Source organism: Hordeum vulgare, chromosome 2H, assembly GCF_904849725.1.
Source record: "Hordeum vulgare subsp. vulgare chromosome 2H, MorexV3_pseudomolecules_assembly, whole genome shotgun sequence".
NCBI classification, from domain to species: domain Eukaryota; kingdom Viridiplantae; phylum Streptophyta; class Magnoliopsida; order Poales; family Poaceae; genus Hordeum; species Hordeum vulgare.
Window position 1 is genome coordinate 582,919,384 of NC_058519.1, and position 7,228 is coordinate 582,926,611.

Genomic DNA, 7,228 nt, shown 5'->3' on the forward strand with positions numbered 1-7,228 from the left:
GATAGGTACCCAGCCCACATGTTGTACGACTTACGAGCACCGACTCTGGACTGTATCAACCATGTAGGGACCAACGGTGTGCCTGGAACTCATAATAATGGCATAGTCGTCCTACCTGGCACGACCCCATCACGAGAGTGACACCGATCACTCCCGCCACTAGTAATGTGGCTCTTTGCTAGCACCGACCAGAGTAATCAACAAAGCCCCGTCCCATAAAGGGGTATCGTGGTCGTACTGGGTAAGGTTGGGACGATCGACACATCATAAATCTAATCCATTTCCGAAACCATACTCACACCAAAATCACCGGTGCATCACTTCACCAAAAGTGATCACCAACTCATCATCACCCTCGGGCATTAGTGGCACCCGACGGGGTTTTCATAAACTCTTTATTTAAATCAACATCATGTTCATGATAAAATGCTCTATTATTACTTGTCAACATGATAATGTCATGATAAAATCATGACCCTCACGGGGTCAAGCTCAATGCAGTGATTCTACTCTACTAGCCAACATGACAATAGCATAATCGTCGTAGATGGTAGGATCAAGCTCATCATGTTTGTGCTCCGAGGAGCCATGTGAATATCACTACTATAAATGCAAGTGTTTCGAAGAAGCCTTCGGTACCATCACATCAATGATGAATCGGCATCGTGATTACATGCAACGGAAAATACTTGCTATACTAGCATGCATCATTTTATATACTTAAGTCATGGCAAAAGGTCTACTTGCCTTGCTCACGTAAGTCCTCGGGGTCTTCGAGGTCTTCCGCTCCGTCCCCGAATACTCCGTGTACCGTCAACTAACGTCGGAAACATCCATAGTAAGCCACACATCAAGCAGAATAAAAGAGTTCTATAAATAGAAGTTATATTTTTCTTGGACCTTTCTGGTCATAAGAAAAATACCTGAATCCTTGCCAAGGGCTTTAAATCATCAGGGGTGTCTAGATGGAAGGAAAGGAGGGATAGGTGGCCTTTGAAGAGGTCAACAGAAAATATTTTGGTAAAAATGAGTGGAGGCACCCATTTAACAGAGGATGATTTTAGAAATATTTAGGAAGTGGTTTCACTGGATTTGGAGTTGAAATGAATATTCTAGGGATTTAACAATGAGGATTAAATAGCAATAGAAGCTATTTATTTATTGCAACAGAGTGAAGTTTGATAAAAATGTTGACCAAGGCTCTAAAATTAGGAAATGATTTAAGGAGGTTTTGGAAGTTTGAATCACTCCATTTGGAGTTGATATGAGGCCTATGGGATTTTTGAAAGGTGGGGCTAATGATATCCAGAGGTGGATTTTAATTATCACACCACAGAAAAATGTCTTGGAAAAATGTGCAAGGCACATATTCGGATAGAGCTTGATTTTAGGATTCTGCAGGAGTTTGAATCAAAGGATTTGGAGTTAGTATGGATTTGTAATAGATTTTTGAAGTTACAGATAAATGAAAAGACAAAAGGGGGCCTCGAGACTTAGCTATATTGCGCACAAGGCGCTAGAGAAAGAGATGGGCCGGCCCGGCTGCGCAGGGCGCCTGGGAGGCTGCTGACGTCGAACGCGCACTCCCTCTAATGCGTCTTCACGTGAGGGAGACGTCAACGGCCAGGGGCGTGGCCACATAACTGCGCGGGCCCAGCCGTTGTTCCGCTTACAGACGGGCCCCACTCGTCAGGGCTTTCTTCTTCCTCCCAATCTGTCCGCACGGGGCAGGGAGAAGCAGAGAGGGAGGGCAGCCGCGCAGGGCCTGGTGCCTCCGGCCAGCTCCGGCCTAGGCGAGCGTACCGGTGGCTCGGGGGCTCGCACCGCAGCCAGCGCCCACGCCTGGCGCCAGCAGGGGAACCTCGGGGCGGTTGTCCCACGGCCGCAGGGGAGGGCCGCGACGGTGACCGTGGGGAGAGGAATCCTGGCCACCTCGAGGGAAGAGGGGGAACGGGGACTGGTGCTGCAGGTTAGGGGGTCTTCCTGGAGGCGCTAAGGAGAAGGAGGAAGCTCGGAGGGGCTTTGACTCGAGCATGGCCGGAATGGCCATGGCGGCCATGGAAGAAGAGGGGCTGCTCAGGGCAGCCTCTGGCTGGTTGGGGAGGTTTGGGAGATTCCACGGAAAGAGGGGAAGAATATGTGAGGCAGAAAAGTCTTAGAGGAGAGGTTAAAGGAGAGGGGAGGACCGAGAGAGCTTGAGAGAAAGTTACAAAGGAACCTTCCCCTATAATTGACCAGTGGCCATGGGAAAGTTACTGGAGGTAAAATATGACTATGTGAGGCTGTGGTAGAAATTGGAGCTCAAGGAATAAAGTGGAAGGGGCAATAGAAGCCAAATTAGTGAGTGCACACAAGGTGTTTGATCTGTGGTTAGGCTACCAGATGGATTCCAATGGCTATGAAACTTAACAGGATCAAATAATAGATGAAAATAGGCCTGCACGCCAAATTTGGGATTTGCTGGATAAGTTTTCCAATGTAGACTTGGAGAACCTTAGAAAGGGGCAGAAATGGGTTCCTGCTTAGAACCCTATTCAAATAAATTCGCACAAATCCAATATTTGGTTTAGGGGCATTATTTGAGCATTAAGGCATGCACAAAAAGTTTGAGGTCAATTGGAAAAACTTATAATGTAAAGTTTGTCAAAGTCAGAAATCAACACACAGGGTTTTGAGAGTTTTAGGACAAGTTCCTCTATTCTCCTTGGTGTACCACTTGGTGTGGATGCCTCATTGGAGTACTGGAACATGTCCACAAAATTTGAGCACAATGGGAGACACTTCACAATGTAGAGTTGCTCGAATTTGATTCTGGACAGATAGGGTTTTAGAGTGATTAGGGGAGTCAAATCAACTTGGATTGAAATGAAACATGGCAAGATCATCAAGAATATCATAGATGACATGCTAGAATTATTTTTGACCGACTACTGTAGGGAAAACCCCCCACAGCCATTTTCCTTTATTCCCATCTATGAGAGCAGTATGCACAAGAGAAGTTTTAGAATGTACAAGGGGAAGAAGAGTAAAGGATTACAAACCTCAAGGAGGCAAAAAGGAAATCCATTTAAGGAGATCATCCGTGAAAGTAGCCTTAATTCTATGAGCTAACAGAGAAATGTCATGAATGAATCCAGATCTCCATTTTCTGAACTTTGGCTGCTCCTGGTTGAAGACCTTTGCATTTCTGATTGTCCAGATGTTCCAACATGCAGTGAAAACCACGTCAGCAAAGAAAGGGTTATGAAAGTCCTTTCTAGCTGCAACAGCAGCACTCCACATAGATGAACCCTGCCATGTGATCTGCACGTAATTCCAGACCCTGGTACTGAAAAGACAGTTGAAGAATAAATGATCTCTGTCTTCCTTGACTCGAGCGTCGCATAGAACACAAAGGTTGGAATCAGAGACCTTCCAGTGACGCCGTTCCAGCATATCTTGAGTGTTTAGCCTGTCCATGATGAGCATCCAGGCAAACATCTTAATCTTCATAGTACAACAGCTTCTCCAGATCCAGTTGAGTAAAGGGTTTGGTATAATACTGCTATGAATATGAGCATAGTATCTCTTGGCTGTGTAGACCTTAGCATCCTTTCCCCATACCCATCTGTCAGAGGCCTGATGATAAAGATCCAGGTCCTGAAGCAAAGATTGGACCGAAAGCAGTTCCTGATAAGCTTGAGCAGACAGTGGTAAGTGAAACATGGAGAGCATGCTGTCATCATAAAAGCAGTAAAGACCTCTTGAGCTGTGCAGAAAGGGTCAGCCACAAAGAGAACAGTCTTTGGAATCTGGCCGCCAGTGGCATAATGGAGTTGCCAATCAACCAGGAGTCAGACCAAAACAGGAAGGAATCACCCTTGTTCGGCAGAACATATGTAACTGATCTGAATTTTTCAAGCCGTTCACAGATATCCTTCCACCAAAAGGAACCACAAAGTGCAGTTCCCTGAGGTACAGTGTTATGATAGTAAGTGTTCCAAATCAGACGAACCCAAGGGATATCAGCATGATTGAGGAATTTATCAGCATGTTTGAGGAGGAGTGCTTCATTCTGGACTGCTAGGTTCATAATCCCTAGCCCCCCTTTATTTTTAGGCCTGCACACCAGAGGCCAAGAAGCAAGAGAGGGTGCATGATCATTCCCATTTCTTCTCCATAGACATTGCCTTTGAATCCTCTCCAATTGCTTCAGTATACCTGGTGGGATATCCAGACTGCATAGAAAGAAGATAGGTATAGAAGACAGGGTTGAGTTTAAATACTGCAGCCTTCCCCCCTGAGCAAGAAAAGATGAACTAGCACTGAGTCTTCTTTCCATGTTATCAACCAGAGGCATGAGATCAATGATTCTTGGTTTAGTTGTCCCAACACGAAGGCCAAGATATGTGAAGGGTAAAGATCCCACTCTGCAACCAATGGAGTCTGCCAGATCCTGTAGATGCCGAGGAGAAGTGTTGACAGGTAGAAGTGCAGATTTGTGGTAATTCACCTGTGATCCACTGGACTGGGAGAAAAGTAAGAGCATTTTCTTGAACTGCAACAACTGGGATTTATCAGCAGGTAGGATGATAAGAGTATCATCAACATATTGCACTATAGGGTAATCCTTATCATGACAAGGTATAGGCAGCTGTATCAGCCCCTCCACCAGCAGTTGGTTTACCAGAGTTTGTAGAAAATCAGCAGCAATATCAAAAAGCAGTGGAGACATAGGATCTCCCTGCCTGACACCTTTCTTGCACATGAACTTCTTTCCAGGCACACCATTGATCAGCACTGAAGATGATCCAGAAGTTAGTAGCTGCCTAACCCAAAGGATCCATCTGTCATTGAAGCCCTTGTGCTTAAGAATCTGGAAGATGAACTCATATTCCACAGAATCAAATGCCTTTTCAAAATCCATCTTAAGAATAACTATAGGCTTCTTGGATTGATGACATTGGTGCAGGTACTCTAGAGTCCATCCCACACAATCTTGAATGGTCCTAGATTTGATAAAAACATACTGATTCTTGTGAAGACACTTCACAATCTGCAACTGTAGCCTGTTAGCAAGCATTTTTGACAGAAATTTGAGACCCATTCCAGTAAGTGATATTGGTCTGTAATCTCCCACATGTTCAGGTGATCTCTTCTTTGGAATGAGTGTAATATACGATGAATTCATGTTCACAAGATGGGCCTGTCCAGCATGGAAATCGGTAGCAAGTTGGTAAAACTCAGGGGAGATAATGCGCCAGCATTTCTTGAAAAAAAGACCATTGAAACCATCCGGCCCTGGAGCTTTGTCAATGGGCATATCCTGAACAGTCTTGTCCATTTCAGACTTGGAAAAAGGCTCTGTGAGAATGTCTAGACCCTCCACCTCATTCAGCATGGATTGTAAATCAAATGCCATGTTAATGCCAAGAGAAGTTCCCATTCTATCCTAGAAAGATGCCCAAAAACATGCAGCAATTTGATCATGATCAGAGATGGTGGAACCATCATTTAACTTGAGAGATGTAATGGAATTCCTCCTATATCTCTCAGTGGCCATAGCATGGAAGAACTTAGTGTTTTCCTCACCAACCTTAACAAATCTGATAGTGGCTCTCTTCTTCCAGTACAAGCACTGAAGATGCAGAAGATGTTCCAAATGTAATTTGACAATTTTCCTGAAGTTAGCTTCTGGTCTGAAAAGTGACCTCAACTCCTCAAGCTCGTCCAAACATAGCACCACTTGGTTACATCTGGAAATAAAAGATTTTAACTGTGACAGAGACGTCTGCCATTTCTTCAAAGCCTGCCGAAGATGCTTCATCTTATCCATAATAACAGCAGAAATGTGTGTCTTCCTTGAAGGAATGAGCCAGGATTGATGTACACATTCCATGAAGCCTTCCATTTCAACCCAGTAGTTTTCAAAGCGAAATAGGTTGCATTTAGGGATGGAAGTGTTAACAGTGACCACACAGGGAACATGATCAGAAGCAGTCTTTGCCAGGGGTAGCACTTGAGTAAGAGGATATGAGGAGATCGAGTTGGTTGATGTAAAAAACCAGTCAAGCTGCTCCAGAAGAGGGGAATCCTGCATATTGGACCAAGTGTAAGATCTGCCTTTAATGGGTAGTTCCAACAATCCTAGATGCCCAATAATTTCATTGAAGATGAACATGTCATTCACATCACCCCTAGGAAGGTTTCTGTTGTCAGGGGATCTAATAAAATTAAAATCTCCAAGAAGCAACCAATTAACCCAGTGGGAATATTAAGATTGTAAAGCCAGCTCACAAAAAGATCTCGGGCCTCTCCTTGACATGGCCCATAGACATTAACTAAAGTCCATGATTCACCCGTGTGATTTGAGGTAAAGGAGATGATCAATCCATAGGGTGTGCATTCCACTAATTGACCAGTAAGAATGGAAGAGTTCCAAAGGGTGATAAGCCCTCCTGATGGACCCCTGGAAGGAGAGTAAGCAAACTGATCAAAGCGTTTGGGGCAGAAACCTTTAACTGCACGAAACTCTATGGACTGCATTTTTGTTTCCTGCAAGCAGACCACAGCAGCTAGGCTCTCATCAATCTTGTTACGGACCGCCCACTACCTATGATCCGAATTTAGGCCACGCACATTCCAACACAGCACACGCCAACTTCTCGTAGAACGACTATCCATTGCAGATCATATATATAGCAAAAGCAAGGCTATGTAATAGCCAGTGCAACCAAGGTTCCAAAAACCAAAAGACAGCGCAAGCAGAAGTTTGACAGTACATAGAGCCAGTACAGTAACAAATAAACATAGATGGATTAAACATCACAAGACGATGGCGCAGAATCAGCAGGATCTTCCATAAGTCGATCCATCGTGAGCTTCTCAGGGGCTATGCCGAGTGACTGTCCCACCTCCTGAATCACTGGGATAGGAGTGGCAGGAGGTACTTGAACATCCTAAGTCTCCTGCGATGTAGAGGACATTGGCTTGGCCTTGGGCTTCCTCTTCTTGGGGACATGCGCAGGCAGCTCTTGCAGAATTGGCTTGAAGCCGTCTCGCTTGATGGAGCCACGAGTACACCGACGGACCGAGGAGTCAACAACTGGAGTGGCCTTCTTGCGGGTCCCCTTCTTGGATGGAGCAGGAGAACGAAAAGTTAAGTCTTCTGATGATGAAGAATGACTAAGAGGGATTACCTCCTGCATTGGGAGAGAGGTACTAGCAGGCTCCGATAGAGAAGTTTCTG